The sequence below is a fragment of the Triturus cristatus genome, chromosome 12 (genome assembly GCF_964204655.1).
Source record: "Triturus cristatus chromosome 12, aTriCri1.1, whole genome shotgun sequence".
Lineage (NCBI taxonomy): Eukaryota > Metazoa > Chordata > Amphibia > Caudata > Salamandridae > Triturus > Triturus cristatus.
The window spans coordinates 165,205,382-165,222,531 of NC_140595.1; the positions used below are offsets into that span (position 1 = coordinate 165,205,382).

At 45.3% G+C, this 17,150-nt stretch overlaps 1 pseudogene; it reads right to left on the bottom strand.

The window, feature by feature from the left end:
- Nucleotides 1-478: 478 nt before the first annotated feature.
- The window catches only part of LOC146772985 (rho guanine nucleotide exchange factor 11-like), a 316,652-nt pseudogene continuing 299,980 nt past the window's right edge, over nt 479-17,150 (bottom strand).

The window sequence follows — 17,150 nt, forward strand, 5'->3', positions numbered from 1 at the left end:
TTGTACAGAATATACTGCAATCTCTCTCATGAGGGTGTGTGGGAGGAGAAGCAGGTCTTCCAGAAGGATCCGTCCCTTTTTTTTCCAGCCCCCTTGGTTGGAGTGTGGGGTGGAAGTGGGAACAAGTCCTCAGGAAATACATTTCATGTCGATTTTGTTCACTCGAAGAGTAGGGGCGAAGGAGTGATACCTAATGTCCAACAGCAAACAGCATGCTGGGCAGGCAGAAAACACTTTTCAAGAAGCTAAAAAAATTGCTGTGAGTGCCACTTTTTTTTTTTTAACTAGGTATATAACTATAATAATTTATATCTCTTAAGCTAACATTCGTTTTTCAGAAAACAAAAAATCCAGTTTTTATGAGTCTCTCCTCTCCTTTCTCCAAAGCAATGTTGCAGTTTCATTCCCATTTTAGTCCCTACATTAAGGCATATTTAGTAGCCACGCCTCCCCACAGCTGCTGGTCCTGATCCACATTCTATTTGGTGGAGCTGGAGGGGGTTGAGGGCACGAAAGGAGTATTATGTGTTGGGGAAAGACTGAGGCCAAGCCTGCCTCTGTGTGCTCTTCTTTCAAATCCCACGGTGGAATTCGCCAAAGCAGAAGAATCTTCTACACTCTCTGTAAGACCTGGAGGAGAAAAATTAAACAGTGTTAAATACTTGGTCATTGATGCAGTAACTCACATTTTTGTTACCCAACACGGTCTTAAGGCAGAATCTGATAGGCCAGTCACAAGCTATCCATCTTTATGGTGAGCCAGCCAAGTGAGCCCATACCCTCTATAGGTAGGTTTTAATCTACAGTATAAAAACAAATCCACAGGAAGAATATTATCAGACAGCACATTGCCCATTTTACACTTGGTGTCAGGTCATGTTCTTACAATGACTGCCATTGATTATGAGATGGTCAAGCCTTAAAGCTGGTATATCCCTCATTTACACAGCACAATCCAGTGTAAACTGTTTCACCAATGCAGGGAAGAGTCGCCCTAATGTCAAAATACACATCTTATAACAACAAGGGGTTAAACTGGGGTCCAGATGGAGCACAAGAGCCTATCAGCTGCCAAATACCCTTCGGACTCAACCACAGCCCAAAGCCATTGATGCCCTTTGCAGCAGTGGTGCTCTTCTTCCCAATCTGGCTTCAGAAATCTTGGTTGGAAGTCCTAACCCTTGTATATCTTAGGAGGAGGGGCTTCAGGATACTGGCAAACCTTCACAAAAATAGCCCTTCTCTGCCATGTAATTTTTACTGATTCAAATGTAAGAGGTGCGCCTACTGTTGTTCATTGTATCCCTGTTATTTTGAGAACTAAATGTAGTCTTGGAAGTGCTTGGTCATCTGCAAATGTTCATAGCTACCATTTAATGTATCACTCCACACTGCAAATGTTACTAAGCTACCTCTAAATATGGTTTTTAAATGAAATATGAAATTTGGAAGAAGTCCACTACAATATTATAGCTATGTTTCAACCACAGTTTCTAATCATAGCATTTTGACTTAAGGTTTTCAACTATTGGAAATTTGAATTCTGGAAATTGACAAATTACTTTCAATAACGCTTTTCCTGGTAGATATTCTACCTAACCACAGATCCCTTACGTTTTGAATATTCCCTAGACATCAGACTGGATCTGGGATTTTTCAAGAAGTGTACCTGAGCACTTGTAGGTGGCATTGTGCGGCTCCGCACCGACGTTGCTCTGCTCTAGAAATGAGGTGCACGGCCACATATAGGCACCACTCGCAAGCAATGACATCAGTTGCTTTCTAGGCTGCCAGTGCCCCAGATGGAGAGCTGCACAGCAAATTGGTTTTGACCAGTGTGCAGACCTCTAGAGTTAGGACCTTTCAAAAAGGCAAAGAGTCCAGTTCACAGAACCCAGAGAGATGGAAGGGCTGGTGAGGAACCTGCGGTCAGATAGAGAATCTACCAGAAAGAGCGTTTCAGAAGGTAATTAGCTTGTTCTTCTGCTAGATACTTCTAACTGCAGCTTTTCTCATCTTATGAATAGATACCACAACAATAATTACAAGAGGTGGATTAGTAAACTGGCTCATACCAAAATGTCATGCAGAGCCGACCAGGTAAAGTGCCCATCTTGATGGAGCTGGCTTCCCAGATAATGGTGCTTTGTGAATGTATAGAGTGATGCGTACATAGTAGCTTGGCAGGTGTCCCGAACGGACACTCCACAAGCCAGCAAAGTTGTAGCAGCCTTGGCTCTGGTGAAGTGAGCTCGCCAGCCTTCTGGAGGTTGCTGCTTGGCCACTGCATAGCAGATTTTGATAGAGAGAACAATCCAGCAAGAAATGGTTACCTTCTCCACTGCCTTGCCCTTCTTTGCTTCAGACCTGATCATCTACACACTGTTCTCTGGTATGATTGTTGTAAAAACAATTACAATCCAGCCATGGATGTTTTCTACCCCCGTAGAAGGGTGAAGTGGAACAAAAAAAATCTAAGAGGGTGAACATTAGCTCAACATGAAAATGAGTTACTATTTTAAGCAGAAAGGAGAACCAGGTTCTCAGAACCAGTTAACCTTGGAAAAAGCTAGTATACAGCAGGTTGATGGAGAGGGCCTGTAGCTTACTCACCCGCAGCGCCGATGTAATGATGAAGAGAAAAACTGTATTGAGGATGACAAAGCGTAGAGGAAAACTGTGCAGCAGTGTGAAAGGCTGAACATCAGGAACATTAGACCCAAATAAAGCCCTACTTGGGCATAATGAACAGACATCAGAAAAAAATGTTCAAACCTTTCAGAAAAAGCAATGACACAGGTGATTTACACAAGGAAGGCCGATCCGGCTACCAATAAAAAGGGGGGAAAAAGTACCATGTAAATGTGGCAAGTCTGTGCTGGGCTAGTAACAACACAAAAGCAGCACTTCGGAAAGCTTGGCATGAAGTGGATTAATCTGTCAGGCACTACACCAAACAACAAATTTGTCCCTACAGCAGGTGCATACTAATTTCGTTGAGCGCTGCCTGTCTGACAAGATGACATCGAAAACCCCAGGAGGGAGATAAAAAGCAGTCAACTGCTTGCACTCAATCTCCAAGCGTGGAGGTGGAGATTCTGCCTCCCTGGGTTTAGGACCCTGCTCTGCTGCTGCTACAGATGATCCTCCTAAAGTGGCAGCTTGATCAGAGGACAGATGCCCATCTTATAGAACAGATAGGGCAACTGGCTTTTGTTGTGGCAGCCTGTACAGGGCCATCTCATCTTATTGGCTTAAACCTTTTGACTGAGTTAGTCAGACTTGAAGTTCAGAGATCCTGCCAGGTGGTACACCACCAGAAATATCCCCTGGTGTTCCTGCCACTTCCAGAGGAGTTGTTCCTTCTGGCACAGGGTCCACGACCCTTTACGGCCCTGGTTGCTGCAATACCACATAGCGGTGGTGGTGTCGGTGAGCACTCACCAGCCTTCCCTTTAAAAATAGTAGGAAGGCATTCAATGCCATGTGAAAGTCCCTCAGCTCCAGAAGGTTGATGTGGAGCCAGGCCTCTGCTGGAGGCCAGATGTCTTTGAGCAGCATCTCTCCCAGGTGGCCACTGCCTTCCAAAAGCAATGCATCAGTCACCAATATTAGCCCTGGGTGGAGGTGGGAGACAGATCTGCTGCTGACCCAATTGAGGTCTAGTACCACCACTGCAAGTCTTTTGCAGTCTCCTTCAAGCTCTGGATATGATCAGAGAGCTCCCCCTGAGACTATACATGCTGGGATTTCAGATCCAGCTGCAGAGCCTGCATACGCCATCTGGCACAGCAGGCTTAACTAGCAGGATGTAGGAGGCCTTCAGTCTTAGCAGTCTCAAAGTCATCCTCACTGAGATCCAGTCAGATCTAAAACAGAGCGAGAATAGCCTAAATATCCTGGACTCTCTGTTCCATTTGGAAAGCACAAAACTGCACCATACTCAGAATGGCTCTGTTGAAAGGAAGCATTTGTGCAGGAGTCAGGTGTGATTTTGGTATGCTTATAGAGAACCACAGTGAAGCAGAGCAGGTACGCCGTAGTCTGGAGGTGAGTGCCCACCGCTTAGAGAGAGACCACTTTCAGCAGCCAGTCATCGAGGGAGGGAGAAGACTGGAACCACTGACCTCTAAAGATGTGCTGTAACCACCACCATCACTTTTGTGAACACTTGAGGGGTACTGTTGAGGTCAAAGGGGAGCACAGCAAACTGAGAATGTTCCTGCCACAATGGCAACTGCTGCAGGCACCCCCTGTGGACCTGCAGGAAGGGGATGTGGAAATAAGCACCCTGCAGGTCTAGCGCTACCATCTAGTCTCCAGAATCAAGGACAGAAAATATCTGGACCTGGGTGAGCATCTTGAAGAAATTTTTTATTCGTTTTTATTGCAGTTTTTCAATGCAGTGTATAACAAAACAGGCATCTAACATTTTACAATAGGTTATAAAAGACCGGCTTGAAACAAATTATTAGGGTGATCACAGTCACAGCTGTTCCTCCCTTGGACCACGTGAGTGGTATATGGTTGGTAGGATATGTGAGCTTGGGGGGTATTCAAGTCTCGTCTTGCAGCATGCAAAACCGTTCCATGGTGAAGTGAGTTAGTGTGTTGTTGAGGGGTTTGGGGGCGGGGTGTTGCATGCACTTTCTACCCGTTGGTGCGAGCGCACCATGACCCTACTGTCTTCAGAGCATTCAAGGGATGAGTCTGCTGTCTCACTAAAAAGACTAGAGCCAGTGAAAGGCATGTCCACTATTGTACAATGGATGTCAATGGATAAGCCAGTGGACCGGATCTAAAGTACCTCCTGAGAGCCACACTGGTGCCAATTGGTGGTGTCCAAGACAAATTGGATGGTAAACCTTGCCACAAGGCAAGGACACCAGTTAAGATTGGGGCGAGTGTCCCAAAGGACTTAGGTATACTGCCCCAAGATGCAGATGTGCTTGATGGAACATAGTGGCAAACTAGTTGACAAAACATGCACTTTCCAAAGGTTTTGATGCACTTCAATTCCTTTTCCGGTGCTGAAGGTACAGAGTGTATTTGGGTTAATAGTGGATTGGTTTTCGTACCTCGTGGGGAACAAGATGTATCCTGTGGGTATGGTATATGAATAGTATTATTGATGGTGCTTAAGGATTAAAACATCTTAATACCCAAGGCGTAATCAACAAATAGGGTCATGGGACCCCCAACTGTATACATTATTAATGCAATCGGAAACCCAAGCACTCATATGGTATTGCAACAATAGGAAATCCAAACTATAAGGATATTTTTTATATGGAAATGCAGCTTATTAGCACAATGGAATATTCTTCGATACATTCCAGTTTTATAGTTTCTTGCTTCACAAAGACCGCCAACACGTGTTTCATCACTTTGTGACTTTTTCAAGGCTTGATGTGGTAAAGAAGCAATTCAAAGATATGTGTAGCCAGGTCCGAAAAAAGTTCTGTAGCAAAGTGCACGTGGAAAAAAACCTCCCGCACGATCTGTATTCCAGTCCAGACTCACTCTTAGGTCCTGGATAGTTTTAAACAAGCTCCTAGGTTAGGTATTTCTCTGTTCCACCGTGACAGGTATGCCCACAGGAAATGTAGTCACATCCAGCAAATATCCCTATTAGAAGTGTAGTGTTAGCATTCGACTTCGTCGTTGGTCAGGTGTGGTAAAGAATCACGGACTTCATGTCGAGTGAATAATTCCTACAAAATTGAAGTATCAGAGACAATGTTCTAAATTAGTAGGTACAGAAAAGGAGTTTATAGTAATCTCTTACCTGATCTGGTCTCCCTTGCGCCTGTGGAAGTGGTTTCCGATTGCATTAATATTGTATTTGGGTTAAACTTGCTCGCAGAGATTTGCACAACTAGGTTCTCAGGTGTGCTGTGCTGAGTCAAGCAATCTGAATCACCAGTCGCTAGACAATGGCATGCTGTCTGTCTGACCACCACAGGTCCAGAGCAGGGCTGTACACAAGCTCCAAGAAGGATAATGCTGAATGGAAGTCGGGGCTCAACATTTCTTTGCTGCGGCTAAAGTACATCAGTGAGGACATTAGTCTTCTTCGCAATTGTGAGTAACTGGAAGTTGAGAACCTGCCCTCTGTATGACCATTGTGAAGGAGGAACTTTCTTCCCCAGCAGGACCTGTGGCAAGACCAGCCCAGTGTCTGTTGTGGTGTCCAGGCCTCTGGTCTTCATACCTATTACCATCAGTATATGGTTGAGCAAATTAATACCCAACATCATATGCATTGCTATCAGAGTCAGTTCCAAAGAGAGTGAGGAGACTATGGATCCCATCTTGAGGCAAGACCAAAGTATTGGAGTCTGAAATTTGCACAAATATTGAGACCCAAGTAGATAAGGGAGTGGCCTAATCGTAGAAGAAGCGGCGCCGTCTCGGAGTCGGAAACCACAATATGTTTCACCCCATCATCCGAGGGTGATGTTCCAAAGTCTGGCATGTGGTGTGGCACCAGTACCAGAGTTGGCATCAAACCAGGTGCAGGGTCTGTGGTGGGTCCAATGGGTCCAGCTGGCACAGAGGACGGATCCACTGGCCAGGTTCCAGATGCGACCTAAGACAAAGGTTGCAATTGGCTCTGAAGGAGTTGAGGTCAAGGAGGGAGACTGGGAGGCACGTTGACGCCCTTGCACCTTTTCTAGAGTCCAAAAGTGGCATGAACGATCAGAGTTCTGCTTGGACTTCTATCTTTTTTCTTCCACTTACCCAACGATTTTGGCCACAATGATGATTGGCCATGGGAGCGATGTTGGGAGCCGGACCTTCCCTTTGACTGGTCACAGTGAGGAGTCTTTCATTGATTAGCAACTCAGAGCTTTGTCTCACAGTCCCGGATGGCCTTAGGATTCATTAAGTCACATTCGCTGTAGGCCTTCGAGTCATGTTCCGACCCAGGCAGCACAGGCAAACATGATGAGGATCTCTCACAGACATTTCCTGTGACAGACCCTATAAGGTTTAACCCCTGTAGTTTTGGGAGGTGACATTTTTCCTTGCACTTTGGATTTTTTAAGCTATTTTCGAATAGATGATTTGTAGCACCAGATACACATCTGGTGAAGCTTAAAGAAAGGAAATTATGTCTATGCGCCTGAATGCCACCTATATATAGCTGTGCATGTCACTTCCAGAGCAGAGCGACGTTGGAGTGGAGTCACATGATGCCACCTATTGGTGCACAGGGGTACTGCTTGAAAATTTCTGGATCCAGTCTGGGGAATATTCAATAGGTGAGAAACCTGTTATTAGAAGTATCTATCAGAAAACAATTTATTGACCACATTGAGATGGCTGGGTTCTGGGATTTACGAATGGCTACATTGACAGACAGTATTACATCATCAGTCCGACAAATTTGATTAAAGTAAAAAAAAATTTTACGATTAATGTGAATAATTTGTTTCACTCATGGGTAAAATGAGCTGGACTGAATGGGGAAGTGTAACACTGGGATTAGATGTAATTTTATTTATCAGAGTTATACAGCAAGGGCATGAGTGCATTTTCAAAACGAAAGCACAAGAAAGAAGTAGTTGTAAGGTTTACGTCAAATTGGAAGACTTCTAATTACACAAAAGATAGCCAAAAGAGTATACTTGACATCCATAAAGTAATAAAATCAAATGAACACAGATTATACTCTAATAATTAACCCTGGGCGTAGTTCGCGAAGCAGCACTTCGCGAAGCTACGCAAAGTGCACTTCGCACTACGCGAGCTACGCGTAGCACTTCGCGAACTGCGTAGTACCTTGTTCGCACTGTGCCAGATGTCATTTTTAATGATTGCACAGTGCGGACAAGCAACCGGCACTGTGCAATCATTGAAAATGGCATCTTGCACAGTGCGAGCTGTAGTTTTCTGCTGCTCGAGTAGATTTTTACTCGAGCGGCAGCTTTCTCAACGCGAACTGGTAGTTTCTCATTGCGAGCGGTCGCGAGCATACGCGACCACACACAATGAGAAACCTGACCTCCTCGCGTTGGGAATCTCGCCGGGAGGTTTATTTTCCATGCTCGCGATCGCCAATTTGATGTTGCTGATCGCGAACAAGGAAAAAGTCTCGCCAGGATGTCATTTTGCTTGCTCGCGGTCGCCAACTTGACGTTGAGAACCGCGAGCAAGCAAAAAATGACCGCAGCACTACGCAACACTACGCTACGCGTGTTCGCACTGTGCTACGTGCAATTCGCGTAGTGCGAAGTAGCGCGAACTTCACAAACTACGCGAGCGTAGCGTAGTGCTTTGCCCAGGATTACTAATAATTATTAATAGTGCCAAGCTGGAGCAATGGTGTAAATCTGTTTTGCAAAGGATGCATCCAATAACTAGTAAGAGAAATTCAGCAGGTAATGGTCTGATTCTCTTGAATTTGGCAAATATAAGATCTGACTCAAAAGCTGTAAGGAAATGGATCATAAGATGTTTGATAATGAACAAGTTACCCTCCCTCAGTAAGGCTTTTTCTGGTGCAGAGACACCACAGATTCCTTACCTTTACAATATCTCCAGGAGCCAGACTAGATCCGAAAGATTTCTCAGCATAGCCTCCTCAGGCCAGTATATAGCATCATGCAGCTCCACGTCGACTCCACTCAATGCATGAAGTGAGACAAAAATGCACTTCCTGGTTGACGTCGCTGGCAAAGCAGTAGTATATCATTAACATGTGCCCTGATGCCCACATTGCAGCAAGACGATTATCCAGGACAGGCACTCCACATACCAATGCGGTGTTAGCACCCTTGGCCCTGATGGTAGAGGCCCTCAACTCTTCTTAAGGCTGCTTCTTGGCTATCATGTAGCAGATCTTCATACAGAGGCCTTTCCACTGGGACAAAGTACTTTTCTGGGCTACTTTGCCTTTTTTTCGTTGGTAACTCCAGAAAGAGCTGATCATCCACCAATGGTCTTTGGTAAGATCAATGCGAAAGTTGAGTACTCTTTTGGAGTCCAGACAATGAAGTCCCTCTTCTTTTGTGGGGTGAGGTGGGGCAAAGAACATCAGAAGAACAATGAACTCTCTAATGTGAAAGAAAGTCACAATTTTTAATAGAAAGCTCTAGACACCAGTTTGTCCGGGCAAGAAGGTGATGTAGAGCTGCTTGACTGATCAAGCTTGAAGCTCACTTATACTGCAAGCTGGGATTATCGCAATGAGAAAGACAGTCTTCAGGGTCAAGAGACATAGGTGCCGATCACGATCCGGTAAAAAATGTCCCCGTACGACTCGTATCGGGTCTTTTTACCGTACGAATCGTACAAGTGCCGTACGAACTGGCAATCACGATTCGCATGGTAAAAAGTCCATACGAACCGCACTGGGAATATTTCCCCACACGTCCTCGGGTCGGAAAATGTGTCCGACACGTCCTCGTACGATTCACCGTACAAACGTGAAAGGTGAACTCCGACCGGGGAATCACGATCCATCCCGGGCGTCCGAATGTACAACCGTATGGTGAAAAGACCGTCCGCACCGAACTCCCATAACAACCATGGAGACGTCCAAACAGGTGCCCGGTACGTGCCGTACCCCCCCCAGCCCCCGTAGGTACGCGCCGACCCCCCCCCAGCCCCCGTAGGTACGCGCCGACCCCCCCCCCCAGCCCCCGTAGGTACGCGCCGACCCCCACTGTGTGTACACCCGTGTACGGTGCGTACCCCCCCGTGTACGCTCGAGTCGGACCCCCCCGTGTACGCTCGAGTCGTACCCCCACCCATGTATGTACGGTGCGTACCCCCCCGTGTACGCTCGAGTCGGACCCCCCCGTGTACGCTCGAGTCGGACTGGGGGTACGCACCGTACATACACGGGTGGGGGTACGACTCGAGCGTACACGGGGGGGTCCGACTCGAGCGTACATGGGGGGGTCCGACTCGAGCGTACACGGGGGGGTACGCACCATACATACACGGGTGGGGGTCCGACTCGAGCGTACACGGGGGGGTCCGACTCGAGCGTACACGGGGGGGTCCGACTCGAGCGTACACGGGGGGGTCCGACTCGAGCGTACACGGGGGGGTCCGACTCGAGCGTACACGGGGGGGTACGCACCGTACACGGGTGTACACACAGTGGGGGTTGGCGCGTACCTACGGGGGCTGGGGGGGGGTCGGCGCGTACCTACGGGGGCTGGGGGGGGTCGGCGCGTACCTACGGGGGCTGGGGGGGGGGGGTCGGCGCGTACCTACGGGGGCTGGGGGGGGGTCGGCGCGTACCGGGCCACCTACTCTGGTCGATTCGCGCCGTACTTCGCTTTTGCGGCACTTTTTGGGTGCCGTGAAAATATTGCCGTCCGGACTGCTGTCGGTTCGAATCGTAATTCCTGGTTCGTGAAACGCTGCCTGAAAGCGTCCCGACGTCACGTCGCAGCATTCCCGGATCACATTCGTATGTATATTTTCGTCGGTCGGTGTTTTTTACGATTCGTACGGAAATGGTGTTTCCGTGCGAATCGTAATTCCATGTTTGTAAAGTTTTACAACCGGGTACGAGTCGGACGGGGAATTCGCTCCGACCGACGGTTCGTACGCGGTTTTTAACGGATCGTAATCGGCACCATTGTGTATAGCTGTGCAAAAAAAAGGTAGACATATAAGGAAGTAAGGATCAAATTAAGGTCCTACTGTGGCAACACGAAGGAATTAGGGGAAAACAGATGGGCCAAACCTTTGAGAAATCACATTACAACAGGTGAACGGAACAATGATGGTTGGTCCAATAAATACAAAAAGGCCGAAAGGGAAGACAGATAATCTTTTACGGTGCCCACTGCAAGTCCTTGCTGGGCCAAAGATAAAATGAACAGCAATACATCCAACATTTTGTCCAGCCGTTGGTCACACTGGAGGAACCACACCAGGCCACAAATTCTTTTCCGCCTCCCGCATACAAAGACTTTGTACAACAATCGAGCTGCAGCGATCACTCCCACTACATCTCAAGGAAGAGCAAACCTTGTCAACTGATGCAGTTTATTCTCCACACATAGAGGTGTAGATTGCCTGGGCGCTGCGACAGAAGATTCTCTTGAGCAGCAGACTGATTGAAGGGTAGATGCTCGAGCCCAAAATCTCCAGGTACCACACTCTCCTGGTTCAATCCAGGGTCACTAAGAGATGACTTGGGCTAGTTTCTCCTGATCTTGATCAGAACTCAAGGTATAAAAGGTAGCAGCGGAAGGCAAACAGGAGTGATGTGCTCCACTCTAGGCAGACTGCGTTTCGTACAGAGTCTTTTTGGGAACTCCAGTTTGCAAAAATGCTGACATTGCACATTCTCTGCAATGATAAATAGATCCAACTAAGGTTCTCCCCATTGCTGCCATGAGCCACCTGTGGGTGTAACTGCCATTTGTGTTTCACTAGGCGTCGCTGACTGAGTACATCTGCCCTGAGGTGCAGGGCCTTCTGGCGCAGATTCCAGTACCCCACCCTGCCCTGCTTCTTGCAATACTGTGAAGACCTGAACCAACCAACCTTAACGGACATCACCTCTGGGTGGGATAGGGACAGGGTTTGCTGCTGGTCCAATTGTGGTGGAGCAGCCACCACTGATCCTCTGCAGTCTCCTCTGAAACTGGGAAGGAAACTATTAAGGCGCCCTTGGTGCTGGGCCCATTGAGACCTCAGATCCAACTGTAGAGCACCCATGTGCCATCTGGCATGGTTGACAAACAGGATGCAGGGCCACGTCATCACCTTCATGAATACCAAAGGGGCACCGGAGAGGCCGAATGGGATCATGGCAAACTGAAAATGCTTGTGACCCACCCTGAAATGCAGATAGTGCCATGGGCCTGCAGGACCGAGACATGAAAATAGGCACCCTGCAGGTCTAACACTACCAATCAGTCTCCTGCATACAGGGCGCATAGAACCTGGGCCAGCGCAAGCATCTTGGATTTGTCTTTCTGCAGGAAGAAATTGAGAGTTTAAGATCTAACATATGGCAAAAGCATCTGCCATTTTTTGCACTAGGAAAGAACACCCAGTTCTGATCTCCAAGGCCGGGGCACTCTTTATAGTTTCTTTATCCAAAGAGCCTGAACTTCCTGCAACCAAAATGGAGAAATGGCTTTTTGAGAGCTGCTCTGACAGCCACCATCCACAAGTACTGAAGTACTGAAGGAGAACTTACCTTCTGACAATTCTTAAGAATCAGATGAAGCCATTCTAAAATCTCTAGGTAAGATAAACAGGCATCAGGGTTGTCTAAAAAGCCTACTACTTGTAAATAACCATACAATAGTGTAAAGAAACGCAAAAAAGAGAACATAATAGCAATCGCCAACATCTCTGAAATTCATCCTACACCACATAATCAAAAAATAGCGTGTCAAAACTTTCTCTGCTACTTCCAATCTGGGGAAAAATAAACAAATACATTGGAAGATTCTCAATACAGTGGCAAGAATTGGCCGTTTCTCCTGTTTTCATTCAAATGAGAGGAAAGCCGTGGGAATTTGCTAGTGCCCACAAGAGCAGGTACACAGAACCAGGCTAAAGCTACAACAACATTATGGGGAGTTCCAAATGCAATCGGACACTATCCCGGTGGCAAATGAGCCTCATCCTCTTTCACTTATGTTACTAAATCTATTGATCTAAGATTAGACAAGACATTTCAAATCAGATCACATACCAATGGTAACATGGACAATGTGATCTATATTATCATATGCCCTGCAGACTTTGCTACATAGGTATGACATCTAGAGAGATCCGCATTTACCTCTGGAGAGCATCCAGATCCGGGCCGACCCCCTACAACAGTGCCTTCCCCATTTCTGGTCCCATTTCAACCTAAGCCGTCGCTGGCGCCCCTTGAAGAGGAACCTATTCTCCTCTCTGACTCCGGGACAATGATGCTCGACGTCAACACCAGTGATTTTCCGGGTCCAGTCTGATGCCTGGGGAATATTCTATGGTGGGGAATCTGTGGTTAGAAGTCTGTATCAGAAACTGGAGGCTAAAAAATAGGTTGGTATCCTCAATTTGTTTTGTTAGAGCAGCCTCAGCACAGCAAACAGTAGTGTGGCCCCACTGAAGTACTAGTATTCCCCAACAAAAAGCAAGGCTCCATCTTTAGCACAGAAGATAAAGCTATATAAGAGAGCATAGCATGCCACTTTGTATTTTAAAAATAAAATCACATTTTGAAAAGCTCCAACCTTCCCATTAAAATCTCGATTTTTGTTTGTGCATTAATGAAACTATTTCATAATGTTTGGATTTTTTTTAAAGTACACTCCTTTTTGTATTTTGGGGTATTTTTTTGAATTTCACATGTTTTGGTGGGGGTCCTTTGGATTCCAATGGTCATTCAACAGCCAGTTAACAAAGTCTTGCAGTTGGTCTTCTTCTCCAGTCCAAGTTAAAAACACATCGTCAATGTACCTTACCCAATGTCCGATGTAAGTTGAAAAAGGATTATTGTTGTACACAAAATGTTCTTCGTATTTTGACATGTAAAGGATAGCCAGCTCAGGGGCGAAAGGACACCCCATCGCGACACCTTTGATTTGTAGAAAGAAATCATCCTTAAAACAGAAATAGTTATTTTTTAAAGCAAAGGTGGCTAGTTCCAAAATGAATTGTGTCGGGACTTTTTCAGGCTTAGGTCTACTATTTAGAAATGTCTCCAAAAAATTCCAAAATACGAAGAACATTTTGTGTACAACAATAATCCTTTTTCAACTTACATCGGGCATTGGGTAAGGTACATTGACGATGTGTTTTTAACTTGGACTGGAGAAGAAGACCAACTGCAAGACTTTGTTAACTGGCTGAACAATAGAACACCAGACATTAAGTTCAGTCTCAGTTTTTCCAAAGTTAAAATACCATTTTTGGATGTTGAAGTCTACCCCAGCGGTGGACACCTTGTATCCACATTGTACAAGAAAAAAACCGACCGAAATAAAGCGTTACTCTATTCTAGCAACCATCCACGCAGCCTTAGGGACAATTTGCCCTATGGGCAATTTTTAAGAATCCGTCGGAATTGCACATTCAAGGATGAATTCTTTCTTCATGCCGAAAAATTAAAGACTAACCTCTTAGAAAGAGGATATCCTAAAAAACTCTTGAAGAGAGCCATGAAACGTGCATGGTGGACCCCAAGGGAGGTTCTCTTCGAAAGGAGAGATAAATCCAAAATGGACAGGATTGTCTGTGTGTCTACCTTTACACCTACGTCCAATTGGCTCAAAAAGATCATCACCCAAAACTGGCACCTGGTCAAAAATCTGGATCCTTCCCTCAAAGAACCACCACTATTTGCTTTTAGGAAAGATAGTAGTATAGCCAATCAGATTGTGAGAGCCGCTCTTCCAAAAACAAAGGTTCCGAATATGAGAAGCTTTCTAAATCTTCCTCCTATTCAAGGCCACCACAAATGTGGAACATGTGTGTGTTGTGAGTCCACTTTGGAAGGCAACCATTTCATCCATCAGGACATTCATTGGAAACATGATTCCTTTTCAAACTGTAAAAGGAAATTTGTAGTGTATGGGATACTATGTCCATGCGACAAACTTTACATTGGAAAAACAAATCAGGAAATAAGGTTCAGAATCCAACAGCACAAATCAAGAATACGCAAAAATGTGCAAAACGCTCCTTTGGTCAACCATTGGCATCTCAACAAGCATGCAGAAACAGATGTAAAATGGACTGTCATTTCGAAAGTCACACAAGACAGCAGAGGAGGAGACCTGGATGCCAAACTGTTAAAAACAGAAGCGATGTTGATAATTAAATTCAACACATCAGTCGATGGGTTGAATGAAATTTCAGAGATTTTTAACCTGTGAATCCTTTTCTGTTAGAGATTACCTGTATACTGATATCGTATATTACATACTTTGCTGAGATCCTATCCAGGTTTATACACGGCATCTCAATGCACTGCCGCCTCCATTGGGCCATACATCATTAATAATGATGCCCGATTTAAAGCTCTATCAAATTACACACGCGTTAAATTCTTGCTTCCAACATTTAACTTCATCGTTATTCATGAACCTCGGAATTTTGCCAAATTGTTTTTTGCCAATAAAGTTGGGTCCAATACTGTGTCGAAACTCCAATTCCCATGAACCTTTACATCGCGGTAACCGCCCCACTGAAGCCGTTGCCTTAATCACTCCAATCAGCTTCCACGCCTAATGAAACTACATTTCCCAGACTCCGCCCGTGGGCCAAGACAGGAAGTGTAAATGGAGAATTCCTTCTGTTGCACATCGAACAATACCTGCAATGGCGCAACATGCACGGACTGAGGGTTCCCAGTAAAACTTTACCAATCACACCGGAAGGTAAGATATCCTTGATCGACCAACACCGTAGCCATCCCGCGAACCACTCATATGTTTTATCAACGTAATCACTCCATTCCTTCGTGGTTTATTCCTTCCAGACCACAACTAAACTCCTTCCGAAGCAAGAATACATCATCATCTGAAATAGCCGAGACTTTTTTCTGGACGAACCTGTCCGCAATAACCCCCCACGCCGGCAGAGTGATACACGACTACGTTAGGCTGACAAGTAAGACGCACTTCATGGGTTTACCAATACCGCCACTTCATGACCCTGTGCTTCAGGCGACATTTAACTGATCCACTCTCTCTTGTTCTGTCTCTACAAAGGTTTGTTGAAAGGCTGATTCTGAATATTTTCAAGTCTCTCCTTGGTTGTCATTGATTGACAGGTAAGATTCAAGCATAAGGTGTGTGATAAGGAAGTCCTAGTGTGATAGGGTCATTTGGTCTAATTTAGCTTTTTTGTTCTCCTTTTAGAGAGCGTTTGGTCCTGATGAGAATCCCCACAACTTGAGGGATTCGAAACGCGTAGACCTCTTCGTTTTGGGCTAATCGTACAGTTAACAATCTAATTCAATTGCTTTCAACTACTACCATTTTGTTGCAAACAAGTTTTTGATAGCCCCCTTTCCAAAATTGTCATTCCACACTGTCATTGAATATTTGTCTGAAGTGTCTCACAGTATGATTGAGTAGTGTGTATGTGTGGTTTGATTGATTTTTGTATGTCAGTGGTAGTGTCGTGTGCATATGTCTATGTAATGTAAATATTAATGATGTATTGTTTTTTCTACTATTTTGTCGAATTTGTTCTATTTGTTGAAATGAAACCGTGCTAAATAATGAGTTAATGTAGCACTGAATTCAAAAATTGTTGATTAAAATCAAACGGAAAAGTGGTTTATAGTGGAACTGTTTTGTTCAGTCCATGATCAAAAGCATCTTCTTTAAATCCAGTGCAGCATTGGCAGTACTTTTGTTGTGTTAACTATAAATTGACTTGGCCTTGCTGCCCCATAAGTCAAAACCCAAGGTTGTTCCTAACAATGTAATTAAAGGGCATGTATTAAAAACACCTAAGCTAAAAATCTGTGTTTAACATAGTTTGCAGCCCGACTTGTATTTGCTGTTTCTGTCATTGCATCCAGATATGTAATACAACAAGTAACATCATACCTACAAAAATCAGGACTATTGGCTTTGTCAATGGTTGTTAATTGCCTAAGACAAATAAGCAGCAACTATGGCTTGTATATAATATTGAAATGCTTCCACTTAAAGCCCTGGTGACACCACGACAATTTTGCTTCTCCTGAGTTTCAAAAAGAGAAAGGAAATCAAGAGAAAATTACTCTCTTTAGAGGATTTCCCTTCCCCTACAACACTCACCTGGCATGACGTCATGCCGTAACTTCTCCACTAGTGAGAAGTGAGCAGTGTGAGCACGTGCACATTATGTGCCTGCTGTCACTGCAGTCCGGGACAAAACGGACCGCCTGTGCCAGGGCACAAAATAGAGCCCAATAGAGACCCATTCTGAGCACCCCCCTTTAAAAACTGCCGGTACTAAACACCGGTGAGACCCGGCCCACTTAAAGCCTTGCGTAGTTTTCTTTTGGAATTTGGAAACCAACCATTACACCTATCTGTTATGGCCGCCATGGTTTATACATTTCAGGGGACAACAACGGAGGGTGCCCATTTTCTATTTGTTTGCATTTCAATTTCCGCCCTACATACAAATAGGATGGGTTCATGGCAGGTTCGTCTCTTCTGGAAGCA